This window comes from Stomoxys calcitrans, chromosome 3, assembly GCF_963082655.1.
Source record: "Stomoxys calcitrans chromosome 3, idStoCalc2.1, whole genome shotgun sequence".
NCBI classification, from domain to species: domain Eukaryota; kingdom Metazoa; phylum Arthropoda; class Insecta; order Diptera; family Muscidae; genus Stomoxys; species Stomoxys calcitrans.
Window position 1 is genome coordinate 49,698,787 of NC_081554.1, and position 22,489 is coordinate 49,721,275.

Consider the following 22,489-nt stretch of genomic DNA (forward strand, 5'->3'; position numbering starts at 1 on the left):
AAAGAAAAGATTTTCTCTGCTATTAGAGCGATATCAAGATATGGTCCGGTTTGGACCACAATTAAATTATATGTTGGAGACCTGTGTAAAATGTCATCCAATTCGAATAAGATTTGCGCCCTTTGAGGGCTCAAGAAGTAAAATAGAGAGATCGATTTATATGGGAGCTGTATCGGCCTATAGACCGATTCAGACCATAATAAACACGTATGTTAATGGTCATGAGAGAATCCGTCGTACAAAATTTCAGGCAAATCGGATAATAATTGCGACCTCTAGAAGCTCAAGAAGTCAAGATCCCAGATCGGTTTATATGGCAGCTATATCAGGTTATGAACCGACTTGTACTTTATTTGACATAGTTGTTGAAAGTAACAATAGAAAACGCCTTGCGAAATTTCAGCCAAATCGGATAGAAATTGCGCCCTGTAGAAGCTCAAGAAGTCAAGTCCCCAGATCTGTTTATATGACAGCTATATTAGGTTATGAACCGATTCGAACCATATTTGGCATAGTTGTTGGATATCATAACAAAATACTACGTGCCAAAATTCATTCAAATTGGATAAGAATTGCGCCCTCTAGAGGATCAAGAAGTCAAGACCCAAGATCGGTTTACATGACAGCTATATAATGTTATGGACCGATTTAAACCATACTTGGCACAGTTGTTGGATATCGTAACAAAACACGTCGTGCGAAATTTCATTATAATCGGATAAGAATTGCGCACTCTACAGGCTCAGGAAGTCAAGACCCAAGATCGGTTTATATGGCAGCTATATCAGGTTATAAACCAATTTGAACCATACTTGGCACAGTTGTTGGATATCATAACAAAACACGTCGTGCAAAATTTCCTCCCAATCGGATATGAATTGCGCAATCTAGAGGCTCAAGAAGTCAAGACCCCAGATCAGTTTATATGGCAGCTATATCAAAACATGGACCGATATGGCCCATTTACAATACCAACCGACCTACACTAATAAGAAGTATTTGTGCAAAATTTCAAGCGGCTAGCTTTACTCCTTCGGAAGTTAGCGTGCTTTCGACAGACAGACAGACGGACGGACATGGCTAGATCGACATAAAATTTCACGACGATCAAGACTATATATACTTTATGGGGTCTCAGACGAATATTTCGAGTAGTTACAATCAGAATGACGAAATTAGTATACCCCCCATCTTATGGTGGAGGGTATAAAATCTGTCAGTGCAGGGACGAGATACTTAACACATCCTAACGAATGGGGAGCCGACCATGGAGCATGAACGACTTTCCCAAGACTCAGAAGACTAGGGCAGACAAAGATCCTAATATTGAAACATCAGTCAGTGCAGTGACTGGAAACTCAATGCAGTCTTACGAACAGGCGGCTGACAATGAGACCACAATCTACTCCCAAGAAGCCCATTTGCTCAAGATTTAGAAAACTAGGATAGACAAAAATTCTTATATTTGAACATCAGAAATTGCAGAGATGGGAGACTCAATACAGGGACCCGACGATAGAACCATTACAGACTTTCTTAGATCCTTATATACGAACATCAGGCAGTGGACTACAAGCTCACTTATGCAGAATAGATGCGGCAAGTGATATCATGTGTAGGGCATGTGGGGAAGATGATGAGGAGTTGGAGCATTTCCTATGTCATCGCCCAGTATTCGCGGCTAGCATACACTGGCACTTAGATGGGGACACAATACCAGACGTGAACCGACTTAGTGGAGTGAAATCGGTTTAAAATCTGATACAGCTCCCATATATACCGATCGTAGACGGCGTAATTCTTATTCGATTTGGCAAACATTTTTCACAACGACTTTTCCTATGTGCTCCAATAGATGTTCAAAACCTGATATGGCTCCTGATTTTGCTGAACGATTTTTTCTATGACTTGACGACCGATTTGTTATCCGATTTGACTAAAATTTTGCACGATAACTTTTTCTTTGATCGCCAACAGATGTACCAAATATGGTCCGTATCAGTCCAAAACCTGATATAGCTCCCATATAAACCGACCTAGAGGACGCAATTCTTATCCGATTTGGCTGCTATTTTGCGGGATGACTTTTCTTTTGACCTCCACCAGATGTACCCGATATGGTCCAAACGGTTGAAAACCTGATATAACTGCCATATAAGCCAATCTTCGGAATGTACTTCTTGAGGCGCTAGAGAGTGCAATTCTCATCCAAGCATATAACAAAATCATGAGGGGATGATTTTTTTGCTTCTACCCATAAAGAGGAACCGTCCAAAGAACTTGACAAACGCGTTCTATAACGAAGAGAATATAACATTCCTCCCAGCCAAACTTAATACGCATTTACTTGTTTAACAGATGTTTTACATTTTTTTCTTTGATCGTATAGCGCAGTTGACATCTTAAAATGCATTTTCCGCAAAATTGACTTTTGGTAATGACACTCTTCAAGTAAATGAGCAACACATAAAACACTTTTCTTCTTCGCGGGAAATCGGGACAACGGCTACTAAGAACGATATTGAACTAAATGAGTTAGAAAACAACAACTTATGTCGAAAAAACTACGATGAAATTTGTTAACCCACTGGCAACAATTTTGTTTGAATCTCAGCGACCGAAAGAACAAATTTGTTGTTGGCGATTTTTAGCTATTATTTTATTGGCAACATTGTATTGGCAACATAAATTCCAAAGTAGAGGATTCAGTACACCTTCTTGAAGTGTTTCTCTACTGACCCATCTTTTTAGATCCACAGATTCTAAGTTTGCCGTAATGCATCTTGTAGTAAGTAAGTTATTAATAAACTTTCTTTCGGTAGAGTTGATGCTTAGAAAATGCAATTCCATGTTTTACATATGTCAAGAAGTAGCATTTGTTTCTTCATTGTATATTCCTTGATAACGAGAGAACCCTCTATGTAGCCGACTAGGTCGTGAAGAAATCCACAGATCCAAAGCCTACCATAATGCTTCTTTTAGTGAGTCAGTTGTTAATAAACATTCTTACGGGAGAGTCGATGCCTAGAAACTCCTTCATGATTGACGTTTGTTTTACATTATTGAAAACACCTTAAATATCAAGAAATGCTACCATTGTATATTCCTTGACAGCGAGAGAACCCACTATGTAGCGGACTAGGAAGTGTAGGGCTGTTTCAGTGGTCTTGCCTATACTATATGCATGCTGCTGCCGAGACAGGTGATCTCCCGGGATCATTGATCTAAGATATGTTTCTATCAACCTCCTAAGAGTCTTCAGTATAAAGGATGACAGACTAATAAGTAGGACGAATTCTTTTGCCTACGTGTGTTAAGGTTTTCCTGCTTTCGGAATGAAAATTACCTTCGTCATTCGACTTGCTGAGGCATGCAGGGTAAATCTTCCTAAGCAAAGGAATCAGTCTGTAGGACACATCTTGTAATTCAACCGGTGATACATCATCAAGGACCGGCTGCTTAAAGGAGTCGAAACTTAATATCGTCCAAAGGATTTTTGGCTCGGACACAATTTCCCCAGTACCCTTCGACGAATGCATGACAGTGACTACCGCCACGTAGTCCGTGTGAAAATTTCCCGTGAAATTCGTATCAACGAGTAGTTCCAGTGTTTCCTGGACAATAGTCCATACATATGGACAATAGTCCATACATTCTCTGACTTCTGAATATACCCCACCGTAATAGATCTCGAGGACAGAATCTTCTTTAGCCTAGAGGCCACAGATGTATCCTCCATAGAGCTGCAAAATTCTACATAGTGTTTGTTCTGAGCCTTTCTCAGCTCGCCTTTATAGTTTCTTAGCTCAGTCTTATAGACGTCCCCATTGTGTGGTGCTCTTGTGGCTTTCGCCCTGTTGAAGACTTTCCTGCAGTTCAATCCTTAGACCAACCGTTACAATCAGGACACTTAATTTTCCCTAAATATTTTCAAATTTTTCCTGGTTTCTTCCACTGTGACCAATTCACATCCACCGGCCATGCTTTAAGCATGCATGTCGAAATAACAAACTTACACCACTCTAGCCCAATTACTGGCGCAATTTTTCACAAACTCTGTGCTTCCGTTTCCTGTCAAAATTTTGCATGCTCTACATGGAGAACTTTTTGTTGCTTTCGGTCTAGAAACTTTAAACAAATTACGACACTTTTGCCGCTTTTCTGGGTCACTTGTTTTCAGCTTGAAAAATCCTTGTTTTCCTTAGGCTCTCACTAAAAGGAGTTGAATGTAGCACATGAATGGCGTCTCTTTCAAGCAGAAAATAGTGAAGTGTAGCGTAGAGCCATTGTGGCGTCAGCGAAAAACAACTACAGAAAAAAGGAATTATGCCGGAAAATGGTACATAAATTTCAAAGATATCAAGTGGAAATTACATAATTTGACTTTAAATTATCTGTGTTCTTGAGAGTTAAGAAAAGTGCCCAAGAAACGCACATTAAGGGGCAAAACAAGTCAAAAGAACTTAAAAGCAGAAACATAAAAGTCGCTGTGTAGAAAAACAGAAAAAGAACAAAGTGAAGTGCCGAACTCAATGAGTAAGGCATAATGCAAAAAAAATGGTAAGAATAATTGTTACTAGAAAACTTGAAGGGAAAAACTATGTAGTAACGCAAAAGAGAAAAAAAATGGTCACTGCAAACTGTGTCGAATGTCACAAGGGGCAAAATATCATTACTGTAGCATAATTAGTAGGCAGTTAATGGAAAAACGGATATTAGGTACTGCAATAACTAATCATTAGATAAACTTTCAGCTTAGAATAATATTGGGTTGCCCAAAAAGTAATTGCGGATTTTTCATATAGTCGGCGTTGACAAAATTTTTCACAGCTTGTGACTCTGTAATTGCATTCTTTCTTCTGTCAGTTATCAGCTGTTAGTTTTAGCTTGCTTTAGAAAAAAGTGTAAAAAAAGTATATTTGATTAAAGTTCATACTAAGTTTTAATAAAAATGCATTTACTTTCTTTTAAAAAATCCGTAATTACTTTTTGGGCAAGACAATAGTACCAAAATCAGCACATTGTGAATATTTTCGATACTCAGTGATACTAAGAAAGAAATATACAGGGTAACCTTACAGTCAGTAGCAACAACCCCGTTAAAGCATAACAAGGCAGCAGGAACCGATGGGTTGCAGCCAAGCCATTGTAAAGTTTGTCACCAGTCCAAATCATGCACCAAAAATGTAATCGAGAAACAAATGTCATAAAAAAAAAAATGAAAAATCGAATATCAATGAAACCAGGAGAGTCATTGCAGACCTCAAGAGGACTTTCTTTGTAGGGTTTCTTTAACACTATCCAGCGAAATTAGAATTTTGGAAATCGAACCACAAATGAAGATGTGGGCAGCGCGAACAATTTTCCCGTGCTTACCAACTTCTAAGCCTTGCCACAAGAAGCGCTGACCAGGGCCCTGAAACTTTGCATTGCGATTTCTAGGCGTTCTCAAATGACAGAATTTTTACTAGTTATACCCTCCACCATAGGATGGGGGGTATACTAATTTCGTCATTCTGTTTGTAACTACTCGAAATATTCGTCTGAGACCCCATAAAGTATATATATTCTTGATCATCGCGAAATTTTATGTCGATCTAGCCATGTCCGTCCGTCCGTCCGTCTGTCTGTCGAAAGCACGCTAACTTCCGAAGGAGTAAAGCTAGCCTCTTGAAATTTTGCACAAATACTTTTTATTAGTGTAGGTCGGTTGGTATTGTAAATGGGCCATATCGGTCCATGTTTTGATACAGCTGCCATATAAAAAGATCTTGGGTCTAGACTTCTTGAGCCTCTAGAGAGCGCAATTCTCATCCGATTTGACTGAAATTTTGCACATAGTGTTTTAGTATCACTTCTAACTACTGTGCCAAGTATGGTTCAAATCGGTCCATAACCTGGTATAGCTGATCTTGGGTCTTGACTTCTTGAGCCTCTAGAGTGCGCAATTCTTGTCCGATTAGAATAATTTTGCACGACGTGTTTTGTTATGGTATCCAACAACTGTGCCAAGTATGATTCAAATCGGTTCATAACCTGATATAGCTGTCATATAAACCGATCTGCTATCTTGACTTCTTGAGCCTCTAGAAGTTGCAATTATTATCCGATTTGCCTGAAATTTTGTACGACGCATCCTCTCATGACCACAAACAACGTTTATTATGGTCTGAATCGGTCTATAGCCCGATACAGCTCCCATATAAATCGATCTCTCTATTTTACTTCTTGAGCCCCCAAAGGACGCAATTCTTATTCCAATTGGCTGATATTTTACACAGGTCTCCAACATATTTAATAATTTATTTAATAATTTAATATTTAATTGTGGTCTAAACCGGTCCATATCTTGATATCGCTCTAATAGCAGAGAAAATCTTTTCTTATATCACTTTTTTTCCTAAGAAGAGATACCGGAAAAAGAACTCGACGAATGCGCTCCATGGTGGAGGATATATAAAATTCGGCCCGGCCCAACTTTGCACGCTTTTACTTTTTTTTTCTAGTAAAAATTCTGTCATTTAAGATCGCATAGAAATCGCAATGCAAAATTTCAAGGCCTTAGGCTTAAAAGTTGGTCTGCAGTATGCATTGACAACGAGGGGGTTTTTAACAATATGCGGACCGACACACTGATCGAATCCTTAGACCAGTACCGGGTGTACCCGGTCCTTAGAGACCGGCTAAACCATATGCTAAGGAACAGGTGGATACATTGTGTGTCCCATGGGATAAATATAAGGAAGAAAGTGACTCAAGGCACGCCACAGGAGGGCACCATAAATAACCTATTACGGATTTCTGACTAAGGAGGGATTGGAACCGTCTGTTATACAAACGATGTTACAATACTTCTTAGTGGTAAGGATCCGAACCAGCTATGCAGAAGGGCCGAAAAGGTCTTGTATATGGCATTTTACTGGGCTAGACCCAGAGATGTTAATGTTAACCCAGAGAAGACTGAAATGTGCCTGTTCACGAGGAAGACGAAGGTGGGCCAATTTGACCCACCACGTTTCCTCAACAAAACGATTTCGATATGACAAGGTCAAATATTTAGGTGTGGTCTTGGATAGGAAACTGGAGGAGCGTACTGGGAAGGTTCATAGATGTTGAGCACTATGTAGATGGGCCGGCCGTAGGCTCGAAATGGGGCCTGAATCCAAGGATAGTCCACTGGCTCTACAGGATCGTGATTAGACCGATACTTACTAAAGCCTCAATAGTTTGGTGGACTGCTATGGAGATAAAGTGCAACATTAGGACCATACAACAGATTCAGAGAACATGTTGTCTTGGCATAGACGGAGCGATGAGGACCGCGTCCACTAGTGCACTGGAGACAATTGTAAATATCCGACCCATTGACATACAAATTAAGTGTGAGGCAGCCACTTGGGCTATGCGACTTAAGAAAATGGGAAAATGGATTAAGGATGGGAGCAGCTCATACCATCGCGGTATAGTCGGGGGGACGATAGGAATCCTGGAAGGAAGGGAACAGGTTTCCGATCGGATATCTGAGATGAACCTTAAGGTCGAGTGAGAGACACTGCTGCCAATGGCACACTCACTCACATTGAAGGAACCCTAGTATTGCCATCTGGAAGATCATGTTACATGGATGGATCAAAGCTAGAGGACAGAGTGGAGGAGTGGGCCTGGGGGTCTACATTGAGAACCCAGGGACTGAGATCAGTTTTAGACTGCCTGGCCATAATATGGTCCCGCAGGCGGAGATCCGGGCGATCACGGAATGCGTAAGGTGTTGTGACTGCTGCCAGCGGCACACTCTTAGATTGACGGAACCCTAGTATTGCCATCTGGAAGATCATGTTACATGGATGGATCAAAGCTAGAGGAGAGATTGGCCTGGGGGGTCTACATTGAGAACACAGGGACTGAGATCAGTTTTAAACTGCCTGGCCATAATATGGTCCCGCAGGCGGAGATCCGGGCGATCATGGAATGCGTGAGGTGTTGTGTTGTGCGGCACTCTCTTGGTTTGAAGGAACCCTTGTATTGCCATCTGGAAGACCATGTTACATGGATGGATCAAAGCTAGAGGACAGAGTGGGCCTGGGGTCTACATTGAGAACCCAGGAACTGAGATCAGTTTTAGACTGCCTGACCATAATACGCTCCCGAAGGCGGAGATCCGGGCGATCACGGAATGCGTAATGTGTTGTGACTGCTGCCAGCGGCACACTCTTGGATTGTCGGAACCCTAGCATTGCCATCTGGAAGATCATGTTACACGGATGGATCAAAGGTAGAGGACAGAGTGGGCTTAGGGGTCTCCATTGAGAACCCAGGGACTGAGAGCAGTTTTAGACTGCCTGGCCATAATACTGTCCCGCAGGCGGAGAACCGGGCCATCACAGAATGCGTAAGGTGTTGTGACTGCTGCCAGCGGCACACTCTTGGATTGACGGAACCCTAGCATTGCCATCTGGAAGATCATGTTACACGGATGGATCGAAGCTAGAGGACAGAGTGGGCCTTTTGGTCTATATTGAGAACCCAGAGACTGAGATCTGTTTTAGACTGCCTGACCATAATACGCTCCCGCAGGCGGAGATCCGGACGATCACGGAATGTGTGAGGACGTCGGTGTGAACATCTTGACGGACAGTAACATTGCCATAAGAGCAATAACAACCAGGACGGTAAGGTCACGAACACTCTTGCAGTGTAAGAGGAAATTAACGCCTTCTCTGAGGATGGCAAAATCTGCATCGTTTGGGTGCCGGGCCATTACGGAGTAACGGGAATGAAAGGGCAGACGATTTGGCGGTGGAGGCCAGAGAACTGCCGTTAATAAAATTGGTTAACACTAAGCCTTTCGGGTCGATGCAGTCCGAGTCCTGTACCTGTGGAACAGCGAAACAGTCTGCAGGATAGTGAAAATCCTATGAGGGAATCCAGATCGTGAGAAGTCGAGGTTATTACTGAAAGAAAGTAAAAAGGAGGTCAGTATAGGTATTGGTATCATGGCGGGACACATAGGACTACGAGCTCATTTATGTAAAATCGGTACGCAAGTGATAGCATGTGTAGGGCATGTGGAGAAGATGATGAGAAGTTGGAGCATTTCCTTGTCATTGCCCGGCTTTTGCATCTAACAGATACCGGCTCTTAGGTGGGAACACTATATGAAACATGAACCAACTTGGGGGTGTGGCAGGGAAAACAATTAAGGATTTTGTAAGTAGCACGGTGATGCACGGCTAATCGCCCAAAGGATTTTCGGCTCAGACACAAGTCTCAATGGAGGCCACCGTAGCGCAGAAGATAGCATGTCCGCCTATGACGCTGAACGACTGGGTTCGAATCCTGGCGAGACCATCAGAAAAAATTTTCAGCGGTGGTTTTCCCCCTCCTAATGCTGGCGACATTTGTGAGGTACTATGCCATGTAAAACTTCTCTCCAAAGAGGGCACTGCGGCTCGCCGTTCGGACTCGGCTATAATAAGAAGACCCCTTATCATTGAGCTTAAACTTGAACCGGACTGCACTCATTAATATGTGAGAAGTTTGCCCCTGTTCCTTAGTGGAATCTTCATGGGCAAATGAAGAGTCTGCACCCTCTTTTCAACCTAACCTAACCTATAGCCAGAAGCCAAAAATAACCCAAGAGGAACCTTGTTAGGATTTTAAACCGCCAAGATACGAAAAATAATGCCTGTAAAATTTGTTAAATCAAATAACCTGACACAATAAATTTAGCTATACAACATAAAACAGTGGGGAGCACATGTACCAAAGTGTCCCCCTTTGCGAGCAGACTCCAAAAACCCTTTCCAAACTCTTTTTTTGGAACATTGCAGGTTGATTTTCGTCATCTTCATACATTTATTTACTTGTGGCCTTGTTTTGTTACCGAAAAAAAACCCTAAGGATACATTTTATTCAGTTAACCCTAACCCTTACTAATGTCCACTAACTTTTCAAAATCCCATTAAAGTTGTTTTTATATTTTTCAAGTACAACTTAGCCCCCAAAAATACGGGTCGAAGAGAGCTTACCTTTATTTGATTGTAGGTCAGAGGGCTTGTGCAAACGCTAACAAAAATAAAAAAAATGAACATTTTATTAAAAACAAACGCAAATAGAAAGACAAGAAAATGAAAGCCATAACACAAAAAAAATGCATTTGACACTTTATGAAAGCCTTTCATACAACATAGGGGAGATGGTGAGTGAGTGAGTAAACATGGAGTAGGATACTGCAATGCGCCAAGCAAGGTTCTACACATCAACATCTAAAGTCTAAGGAAACGTCAAATTTTACCCTTCATGCCTAGCCAGAAGGGATAATAATAAGAGGACAGAGAAACGTTACACCATTTTGAGTTGTGAAAGGAGAAAAACAAAAACGACAACTTGAACGCTTAATGTGTTAAATGTTGTCGAAGAGGGTGGGAAGGTATGGCGGCTGTTTTGTTTTTTTTGTCATCACTTACCTGCGTTTGAAGCATGGACTTGGAATGGGAAATCATAACGGAATACGTATATCTACACCGGTGTTGACTTCTAATGCCTAAAAGGACCAAGTGGAGGAGGTGGAAAAAAAAAGTTCCTTGTTAAAGGATACGCAGATGACAGGAAACGGAAGGCATTCCAGGAAAAAGGAGACAGTGACAAACATGTGAGTAACTCTTTTGTTGGATTTTCCGTTGACGTTATGTTGCTACTTTTGCCTTACTATAACAGAAGAAACGAGTCGTCAAAACATTTGAGTAATTATCAAATGCACAATTAAGATGCAAACACTGGATTTGCAAACAAAAGAGGAAATAGAAGAAAAGGGAATATGGCAATAAAACAAATACAAATGCAAGCAAACGGTCAGACAGTTAGTCTAAAGAGTCTGGCAAAGGTTGGACATAGAATATTTCCCAACAGAACCTAAGAACAAAGTTAGGTAAAGTTGACTTTGGGACACCATACAGTTTATATAACATTTTTTATACCCTCCACCATAGGATGGAGGTATACTAATTTCGTTATTCTGTTTGTAACTTCGCGAAATATTCGTCTAAGACCCCCATATATTCTGGATCGCCATGTCATTTTAAGTCGATCTAGCCATTACCGTCCGTCCATCCGTCTGTCCGTCCGTCCATCTGTCTGTCTGTCGAAAGATCGCTAACTTTCGAAGGCGTTAAGTTAGCCGCTTGAAATTTTGCACAAATACTTCTTATTAGTATAGGTCGGTTGGAATTGTAATCGGGCTATATAGGTCCAGGTTTTGATATAGCTGCCATATAAACCAATCTTGGATGTTGACTTTTTTTGCCACTAGAGGGCACAATTTTTATCCGATTTGGCTGAAAAATTGCATGACGTGTTTTGTTATGACTTCCAACAACTGTATTAAGAATGGATCAAATCGGTCTATAACCTGATATAGCTGTCATATAAACCGATCTGGGGACTTGACTTCCTGAGCCTCTAGAGGGCGCAATTCTCGTCCGATTTAACTGAAATTTTGCACGTAGTGTTTTGGTATCTTGGTACTTTCAACAACTGTGCTTAGTATGATTCAAATCGGTTCATAATCTGGTATAGCTGTCATATAAACCGATCTTGGATCTTGACTTCTTGAGCCAATGGAGCGCGCAATTCTCATCCGATTTGGCTAAAATTTTGCACGACGTGTTTTGTTATGATATCCAACAACTGTGCTTAGTATGCTTTAAATCGGTTCATAACCTGATATAGCTGCCATATAAACGGATCTTAAATCTTGATTTCTTGAGCCACTAGATGGCGCAATTCTTATCCGATTTGGCTGAAATTTTGCATGAGGTGTTTTGTTATGACTTCTAAGAACTGTGTCAAATATGATTCAAATCGATCAATAATCTTATATAGTTGCAATTTAAACCGATCTGGGAACTTGACTTTGAGCCTCCAGAGGGCGTAATTATTATCCGATTTGGCTGAAATTTTGTACAACGGCTTCTCCTATGGCCTTCAACTTGCGTGTAAAATATGGTCCTAATCGGTATATAGCCTTATACAGCTCCCATAAAAACCGATCTCTCTATTTTACTTCTTGAGCCCCTAATAGTCGCAATTCTTACTCTAATTGGCTGAAATTTTTGCACAATGACTTTTACTTTTTATGGTCTACAACATTCAATTCAATTATGGTCCGAAACGGACCATAACTTGATATAGCACCAATAATATAGCAATTCTTTTCTTTTATCCTTTGTTTGCCTAAAAAGAGATATCGAGAAAAGAACTCGAAAAATGCGATCTATGGTGGAGGGTATATAAGATTCGGCCCAGCGGAACTTAGCACGCTTTTACTTGTTGTACCTTCTTACTGCCTTAGGTGGCAAGGACAAAATGGGATTTGTCGCAAGTGTTGTGTGTACTTAGTTAAATAGCATACTAGCTGAACCGGGCCCGCTCCGCTGCGCCTTCTTTGCGTCTAGTGCATATATCTGAATCTCATATGATCTCTATTGGACTACGAATTCGCTCGGAGGGTTTAACGTCATTTAAGTTTGGATGTTAGATGTACTCCATTCTTAAAAAACTCTATTTGAGCCCGATATTCTCATAGTGTCCGATTTAGGCGTGTTTTCGGAAGTGAGGTGGTGCCCCAGATACTTGGCCCTGACAAAATTATCAGCGCCGTGCTCTTCTCTCAAATACCATTTATGGGGTTTAACCCCATATTACCTTTGGTTTAAGGGGAGTTTATGGGATAAAGCGTCTCCCAAATACTTGTGTCCCAAATTGGTTATAAAATTCGTTTTCTAATCTCAAATACCTTTCATTTGAGACACATAGTGGCATGGTCGGTAAATTTTTACCAAAGCCCCTCCCAAGACCACCGCTCTTTCCCAAGACCACCGCCCCTTCCCAAGACCACGGCCCCATCTCCAGACCACCGCACCTTCCCAAGACGACGGATCCCCAAATACACGGTGGAATCCCAAATACATGGTCCTACATTTGGATATCAGATTTGTATTCTACTCCCAATACCTTTGCTCCAGCCCCATTTTGCGATGGTCTGTAAATAATTGCATTATTTGGGGTATTTTGGGAAAGGGGTAGACCCCCAGAAAATTTGTCCCGAAAATGGGTATCAATTTCGTTCTCTAGTCCCCAATATATTTCATTTGGGCCCCACATTGACATGGTCAGTAAATATGCCCGATTTAGCAGTGATTTGGGGGGTGGGGTGGTCCCCCAAAACACTTCACCCTGAAAATAAATCAGCATCGTGCTCTATTCTCATATATCTATATAGCATTTATTTGAACCCCATATTGCCATTGGTCTTAAAATTGGCCTCAAATATGTTCCTCATGGCAAAAGTCTGCAAATATGTCCGGTTTGGGGTATGGGCCCAAAAAACTTTCAATATCGAGCTCCACTGTCTTGAAGAACCAAATTGTCTTGGTGAGCAAATACGTCCTAATTGGGGGTTGTTATGGTGGTGGGACGTCCCCTAGACAGTTGGTTCCAAATGTTGATATCAAATTCGTGGTCCACTTCCAAATGCCTTTCATTTGAGCCCCATATTTTCATAGTCGTCAAACATGACCGGTTTGGGGGGTGTTTTGGGAGATGGGGCGGCCACTCAGTAACTTGGTCTTGAAAACATATAGTTGAGCGCCTTATTGCAATGGTCAGCAAATACTTCCTATATAGGAGTGAGGTGACCCCATAGACACATTTTTCTGAATATTGATATAAATTTCGTGCTTTACTCCTAAAAACCTTTCATTTGAGCCCCATATTGCTATGGTGGTAAATTTGTGTTCTTTGGGGATATTTTTGGGGAGGGGTGGCCTCCCAAACACTTAGTCCCACATTTGGATATCAGATTTTTATTTTACACTTAAATACCATATATTTAAGCCCCATATTGCCCTGATCAGCAAATAAGTCCTGTTTGGGGGTGTTTTGGGGAAGGGTGGACCCCCAGAAACTTGGTTCCACATTTAGATTTCAGATTCGTATTCTACTTGCAAATATGTGTATCGGTAGATATGTCCGATTAAGGGGTGTTTTGGAGGTTAGGGTGGTCCCCTAAATACTTGGCCCGACAACTAAATATCAGGCACGTTTTCTAATCCTAAATACCTTTCATTTGAGTCCCATATTGTCGTGATTGGTCTATATATATTTGGTAGGTTTTGGGGGAGGGGGAGCCCACTAGGTACCCCATCCCAAAATTTGGATACCAAATTTTTGTTTTTAGGTTACTATAAAAAAAGAACACGATATCTGTCGTTTCTAAAAATTAGGGTAAGGGGGAGGGTCCGCCCCCCTTCAGATATCAAAAAATTTAGTACCACGGGTTCATTATGTACCATCTGTGAAAATTTCAAGAAAATTGGCTCAGTCTCAAACAATTGGTCCCACATTTGGAAATCAGATTCGTATCTTACACTTAAATACTTTTATACCCCATATTGCCCTGGTCAGTAAGTAAGTCCTGTTTGGGGTTGTTTTGGGGAAGGGGTGGACCCCCAGAAACTTGGTTCCACATTTGGATATCGGATTCGTGTTCTACTCACAAATATCTTTCATTTAAGTCCCATTTGGTCGGTAAATATGTCCGAATTAGGGGTGTTTTGGGGTGGTACCCAATTGTCGGAACAAATACTTGATCCGACAATTGAATATCATATACGTTTTTTATTCGCAAATAGCTTTCATTTGAATCCCATTTTGTCATGAATGGTCTTTATATATATATTTGGTAGGGTTTGGGGGAGGGGAAGTCTCCCCAGGTACCTCATTCTAAAATTGGGTACCAAATTGTAAAAAGTACACGAGATCTGTCGTTTCTGAAAATTAGGGTAAGGGGGAGGGTGTTGCAATGGAAAAGGAAAGCCAGAGATCACCACACTCATCAACCACTAGGGGACGCGTTTCGTCATTTGGTTAGAATAACCCATCGGCCGTATAAGGTGCGAAGGCTTCAAGGGCCGTACGTTAGTATAATGTGTTTATATAGTATTTATTGCGAAAACGCCTCTATGATATAAATACCACATTACCCACACCCGACGACCCTCTCTGCTAGCTGTTACTTTCCCAATGCATGTATTTGTGTAATGGAAGATTTTTTGTCTGCACAATTACACAACTCGCATGGCATACACATGATTCTGTGCATCTTTTGGAAGTTTTATTGATTGCTTCGAACTCTAGACAACGGCAATGGCTCTCGCTGTTGCTTCGTGTACCCAGGTTCGAATCCCGGCCGGGCTCTGCCGAATTTTCACTTTCAAGTTTTTTTTGCCAGTTTTCGTTTGTTTCTCTTTCGAGACGAGCTCAATGATCGGTGATTTATTTTTTTGTTCTTTTGCAATGGAAAAGGAAAGCAAGAGATCACTACACATACTAACCACTAGAAGGCGCGTTTCGTCATTTGGTTTGACTAACTCATCGGCCAAATTGGAGGTGTGAAGGCTACGACTATGTTTTGCATACAATATGATAACATGTGAGTAAATAGTACGGACTTTATGAAAAGATCAAACCTGGAACCTTGTTTGATAGTGAGTGACTTGGAAATGCATTCTGCAATGTCTAATTTGTACGGAATTTTGAAATGAAAATCAAATTTAAAGTAAACACTTCAAGTTCAAAGAAGCTTTTTAAAGTCCTGTCGTCAATTCCGAATCGGCAAAACTCTTTCAATGTTTGAACTCTTTGCATGCACCATAAAATACGTAGCATTTCGAAGTAGTATTATAAGAACATTTTAATAATGCAAAAACAAAGAACAAGTAAGTACGAGTGCAAGTATTTATGTGAGAATGGTAAAGATGTTGAAATAAGTTGTAAAACACAACAACTGCAGAGCATGTACTTTCAGGAAATTTGTGTCACATCCATTTTGCACACTTGATGGGGCTTAAATAGATACAACACATTATGTTGCGTTACTTGCTTGGAATTATAAAAAAAAACAACAACGAGATAAATGCATTGAAGACAGTGGCAAGGCCTTACGAATGTGTTTCCCCCTTTTACATTTCAATAATTATTTTCTGAAGTTTCAATGACATTTAAGCCGGATCCTTGGAAACTTGGTAAATCACAAGCTGTTGGATAAATTGTGGGTATCATGTTAGACATATAAGCATAACGGGCATTTCATTGTCATTGCTATGCGTTACCATCACAAAGACGAGTGGCCTAAGACTTAGGTGTAATTCCAGAGAAGACTGAGATCTGCCTATTCACGAGAATGACGGGGAAGGGCAAATTGGAGGAACCACATTTCCTCAACTGAACGATTTCGATATACGACAAGGTAAAATATTTGAGAGTGATCTTGGGTACACTAATGCCAAAAGTACGTAATGCGATACCATACGGTATTGGTAGTGAAACCTACCCGAAGCGTGGTATGGATAAAGATATCCTATTAATTCTTTTTGAAATTAAAAAAAAATAGTTTAGTGTTGTTTATATTGGGAGGATAGGGTCGGTTCCCTCGACTCTAAGACCCAAAACACCATTTGAGTCCTTTATTGTCTCGATCTAAATGTCCTGCTGAACGGCAGAAGTGACCCAGACACTTGGATCCTTATATCACCAAAGATTCGAACTCTGATGTCATAGACCTTTCTTTTAATTCCCATATTATACCGATCGAACCACACGTCCTATTGAAGGGTATCTAGTGGGCCGGTCCCAGGCGCTGCCAAATGTGTATGCCAGATTCGTAGTTAACTCCCAAAGAACTTTCAACACCCATTTTGCGACGTTGAACATTCATGCCCGTTTTGGCGGTTTTTAAGGTTTGGGAGGCCCCGTAGACACATTGCACCAAATTCTTTATATCAGATTCTTACTACACATTTAAATGCCTTTCATCTGATATCCATATTGTCCCAATTGGTTAATATGCCCTGCTGGTGGGGAGGCCCCTCAGATACCAAGGAATACTTTTTTATGTCAGATTTGTACTCTGCTTTTAAATAACTTTCAAAGCGGTGAAAGTTGGGGGTTTTTGGGGGGTGAGGGACCGCCCGAACACATAGGGTAAAATTGGTATACACAGTTCATATTATTTAGGGTTATTTGACCCAAACATTTTATACCAATTTCTCTAAAGACAAAATTTCTATGAAATTTTCTCTAAAGACAAAATTTCTATGAAATTTTCTCTAAAGACAAAATTTCTATGAAATTTTCTCTAAAGACAAAATTTCTATGAAATTTTCTCTAAAGACAAAATTTCTATGAAATTTTCTCTAAAGACAAAATTTCTATGAAATTTTCTCTAAAGACAAAATTTCTATGAAATTTTCTCTAAAGACAAAATTTCTATGAAATTTTCTCTAAAGACAAAATTTCTATGAAATTTTCTCTAAAGACAAAATTTCTATGAAATTTTCTCTAAAGACAAAATTTCTATGAAATTTTCTCTAAAGACAAAATTTCTATGAAATTTTCTCTTAAGACAAAATTTCTATGAAATTTTCTCTAAAGACAAAATTTCTATGAAATTTTCTCTAAAGACAAAATTTCTATGAAATTTTCTCTAAAGACAAAATTTCTATGAAATTTTCTCTAAAGACAAAATTTCTATGAAATTTTCTCTAAAGACAAAATTTCTATGAAATTTTCTCTAAAGAAAAAATTTCTATGAAATTTTCTCTAAAGACAAAATTTCTATGAAATTTTCTCTAAAGACAAAATTTCTATGAAATTTTCTCTAAAGACAAAATTTCTATGAAATTTTCTCTAAAGACAAAATTTCTATGAAATTTTCTCTAAAGACAAAATTTCTATGAAATTTTCTCTAAAGACAAAATTTCTATCAGGGGTCGAATAACCTGTGGGGACGCCCCATCCCAACGGTCATGTTTACAATATGGGTATCAAATGAAAGTTATTTAAGAGTAGAATACGAACTTGGTATACAAATTTCGTCCAGTGTTAGGGGGGTCCCCCAGACCTAAAAACCCCCATCAGGACTCTTTCACCGCTTTGGGCAATATGGGTATCAAATAAAAGGTATTTAAAAGTAGAGTATAAATCTGACATAAAAATGTATTCCTTGGTGTCTGAGGGGCCTCCCCACCCCCCAAAACCCCCCAAAACCCCCCAAAACCCCCCAAAACCCCCCGCAACGACATGTTTACCGATTGGGACAATATGGGTATCAAAGGAACCAAATTGTTCGGGGTGGTCCTCCACCCCCAAAAACCCCCCTAACAGAACTCTTCCACCGCTTTAGGCCATATGGGTATCAAATGAAAGGTATTTAAAAGTAGTGCACAAATCTGACTAAAAATTTAATTTTCTGTGTCTGAGGGGCCTCCCCACCCCTGAAAATCCACCCGCAGGGACATGTTTACCGATTGGGACAATATGGGTATTTAAGAGTGGAGAACGACTTGGCATAAAAATGTCGCAGAAAGTGTTGGGGGGGGGGTACCCACCCCCGGAAACACCGCTTAACAGGACTCTTTCACCGCTTTGGGCAATATAGGTATCAAATAAAAGGTATTTAAAAGTTGAGTAGAAATCTGATAAAAAAAATTTAGAAGCTTAGCTGCGAGCTACCGTGCGACTCCACAGGTTCCTGATAGTGGAATGCTGCATACGGAGTAGCTGCAACGGCCATCGGGAACGATCAGCGGTATCAAGCGGAGAGTCTCAGTGAGAGGCAGGGCGGCACTGGCTCTTGCACAAACACTGAGTGCCTATGGTGCTTGATATCATAAGGCGAGTTATTGGCGCCTTTATATAACCAATGACCAACCTGTTTCCAGGTCAATCAGTCCTTTGGGCCGGAACGAGCTTGCTCACCTACAGGAGCTTGAGAAGGGTGGTATTTGGAAGTTGATTACAAATCTTGTATACATATTTGGGGTAGAGACTGGGACCGGGCCACCCACTAAATACCCTTCAATAGGACGTGTAGTTCGAGCGGGATAATATGTGAATAAAAAGAAATGTCCATGTCATGGATATAAAGATACGATATTGATATAAAGATTCAAGAATCTGGGTAATGTCCAGCCGTCCTGCAGCAGCAGGACATGTCTGTTGCGACAATAAAGGACTCAAACAATTTGTCTTTTAGGTCATAGCTTCGGCCTCTTATCCTACCCCAAAAAAGTAATTAAAAAATAGTAAATGAAGGCCGATCAGGATAGAATTGGACAGCAATAAAAGGTCATTGAGAGTACAGTTTTTACCTTCAAATTGGGATAGACAAAGGAGGACCTGCGGATCTTTAAAAATGTGGTATACCAAGTGGAAGCTTTGAAATATTATTTTGAATGTAGAAAACCGAAACAAAAAAAATTAATTGGTATGGATCTGAACGAGACCTGTTTCCCTGAATATCTTGATAGCCACCTTCAAAATGCGTGACATTATGGGGCTCAAACAAAATCGTGTTCTAGCACGATGCTGATATTTTTTCAGTGTCTATCCTCTTAAACTCCTCCTTTCAAACCGGCCATTTGTGCCTACTATGGCATTGGATAATAGAAAACGAATTTGATATCAAATTTTGAGGCCAAGTAGAGTAGATTACGAATCTGTCGTAGAAAATCAGATCAAAGTATAGGGGTTCTCACCAACCCCCAAAAACGGAACAAATGGGCATATGAACCTATCATTACTACATGGGACTCGGTTTGTTTGTTTCGTAGAATCAAAAACGGTCCAACCGATTTTGGGATTTACCTATTAAATGAAAGGTATAGGAAACTAGAAAACGAATATCGTATTAAGATTTGGGTCCAGCACCCAGCGGGCCCCCAACACCAAAATTCCTTTAAACAGAAATATTCGATGTTCATGTCAATATGGGACTCAAATGAAAAGTATTCGGCTGTAGATTACAAAAGTGGCATAACAAATTAGGTCCAAGTAATGGGAGGTCTCCCGACCCCAAATGGACATATTAGCAGACCATGGCTATATGGGCCATAAATGAAAGGTATTTGGGAGTAGATAGCGAAAACGACATTTAAATTTGCTTTCAAGTTTAGGTGGCGCTTTTCCTCCTTCAAATACGTCAAATAGGTTAATTCACTCATTATGACAATATGGGTCTCAAATGAAAGGAATTTGGGAGTAGAAAACGAATTTGATATCCAATTTGGAGCCAAGTGTTTGGAAGTACGACCTAAAGCACCCAATAAACTTAACTTCAATTTCGGCTATCAAATTTACGGTATTTGGGAGTAAAAAACGAATTTGATATCTATTTTCAGGGCTAAGTCCCGGTGGCCGCCCAGCCCAAAAAACTCCCTCCAAACGGTTCATATTTTCCGACCATGGCAATATGGGGCTCAAATTAAAGCGATTTAGGAGTGCAGCACGAATTTGTTGTCCATATTTGAGTCGAAATGTCTGAGGTGCCATCCCTCCCCTTAAAAACACTTCTCATTACCCTAATTTTCAAAAACACCAGATCTCGGAGATTGGCAATGCGATTTGTTTGCACAAAACCCGCTAAATGGATATTGGTCTATATATCCATTTAGCGGGTTTTGGGCGGTCCCCGAGGCACCCGACACCCGATCAGCACAATATAGAGCTCAAACAAAAAGAGCTTGAGAGAAAAAAACGAATTTGATATTCAATTGAAGAGCTATGTGATTGAGGAGCCACCCCACCCTAAAATACCTGACTAATCGAACGTATTTACCAACCACGGTAATAACAGCTATTTTGGGGTGGAAATTTATACTCATTTTCGGGACAACGACCCTGGGCTCTAATCCTTAAACAGAACTTATTTACCGTTCATGCCAATATGGGGCTCATATAAAATGTATTTGAAAGTAGAGCACGAAGCTTATATTTACTTTGAGAGCCAAGTGCCTGGGGAGCCACCCCAAGCCCGAAATACCCCCTAAACCGAAAATTTTTACCAATACGGTAATATAGGACTCAATAGAAAGGCATTTGGAGGTAGAGTAAAGGTTTGGTCACGATCCGAGCAGGGGCAAACTTCTCACACATCTATGAGTGCTTTCCGATTCAAGTTTAAACTCAATGATAAGGGACCTTTTTCATAGCAGTGCGACACCTCTTTGGGGAGAATTTTTTACATGACCATGCATGGCACTGTACCCCACAAATGCCGTTAGCATTCAGAGGGGATAACCACCGCTTTAAGTATTGTCCAAAGTTTGCGCCAGGGTTCAAACGCAGGCGTTCAGCGTCATAGACAAAGATAGGCTACAGTGGCACGAATTCAATATCCACATTCAGGGCGTAGTGTTCCCTCCCTAAAAGGATATTAGAGAGCGAAAGAAGGCGCAGCGTAGCAGGCCCTGTTTGGCTAATTTTCTATAAAGACAAACTTTTATGAAATTTTTTTCTAAGGAAAACTCTACGTTTTCTTAAAATTTTACCTAAACATACAAATTTCATTAAAATTTTCCCGAATTAAGCGCCTTCCAAAAAGGCCTTCCCACATCTTTGCCATTGAAGTTCACAGGTAATGTAGATATATTTTTTAGAATATTGGTATAAATGTATGTTTGCACCATGTTGTTATTGTTGTCCCTCTTTTTGAAGCGTTTTTATTGCAGAACAAGGAAACATTACAAACGATAGAACACAAACAAATAGCAAAGAGGTCTTTCTTCATAAGTGTCGCCTTGTTAAAAAAAGGACTGCTAAACACACATACCCTTACACCTCTTTGTACACATTCACTTACTGGTAAAACACTTAGGCCATCTAAATGCAACACACACACACACACGTAGTGGATCCAGCAGCGACACCATGGGGATAGAAAGGCCTTTTAAGGTTGGCCTATGGGTAGAGTCTATGGTAAAGGGCAAAAAATGGATAATGCAGAAAGACCACAATTTTAGGTCTGGTTAGAATTTTAAACTTCTGCACAACAACCATTATAGGGCAACAATAAACGCTCATAAGACAAAAATCTGTGATTTTAGGACAAATATCAGGAATGTTTTCTGAACCTTAAATAGGGAAAATTGATAAAAATTTATAATTCTTTACATTTCAATAACCTTTGAACTACTAACCTTTGATGGAGGCCATCGTAGCGCAGAGGTTAGCATGTACGCCTATGACGCTGAACGTCTGGGTTCGAATCCTGGCGAGACCATCAGAAAAAATTTCTCAGCGGTGTTTTTCCCCTCCTAATGCTGGCAACATTTGTGAGGTACTATGCCATGTAAAACTTCTCTCCAAAGAGGTATCGCACTGCGGCACGCCGTTCAGACTCGGCTATAAAAAGGAGGCCCCCTATCATTGAGCTTAAACTTGAATCGGACTTCACTCATTGATATGTGAGAAGTTTGCCTCTGTTCCTTAGTGGAATGTTCACCTTTTAAGCAAACATTGCCACTTCTTTGCCTGTTCTAAAACAAATGGACAATCATTCAAAACAAAAACTCACATTTGGCAATAGGAAAAAAGTTGTTCTTATTTTCAATTGTTAGCAACTCTAGAAGTCTCACTAAATTCAAAAATTATT

General features: G+C 40.3%; 1 protein-coding gene across 3 annotated transcripts in view; it reads right to left on the reverse strand.

Moving 5' to 3' along the window:
* LOC106081216 (uncharacterized protein DDB_G0271670) overlaps positions 1-22,489 on the reverse strand; it is an 833,764-nt gene that overhangs the window by 731,465 nt on the left and 79,810 nt on the right. For 2 of the 3 annotated variants that reach the window (XM_013243028.2, XM_059364483.1), the window contains exon 2: positions 10,029-10,065. The exons of the other annotated variant lie outside the window; for it this stretch is intronic. The gene's annotated coding sequence lies outside the window, so the exon portion shown is untranslated. The remainder of the gene's footprint in view (positions 1-10,028; positions 10,066-22,489) is intronic. 3 annotated transcript variants of the gene reach the window in all.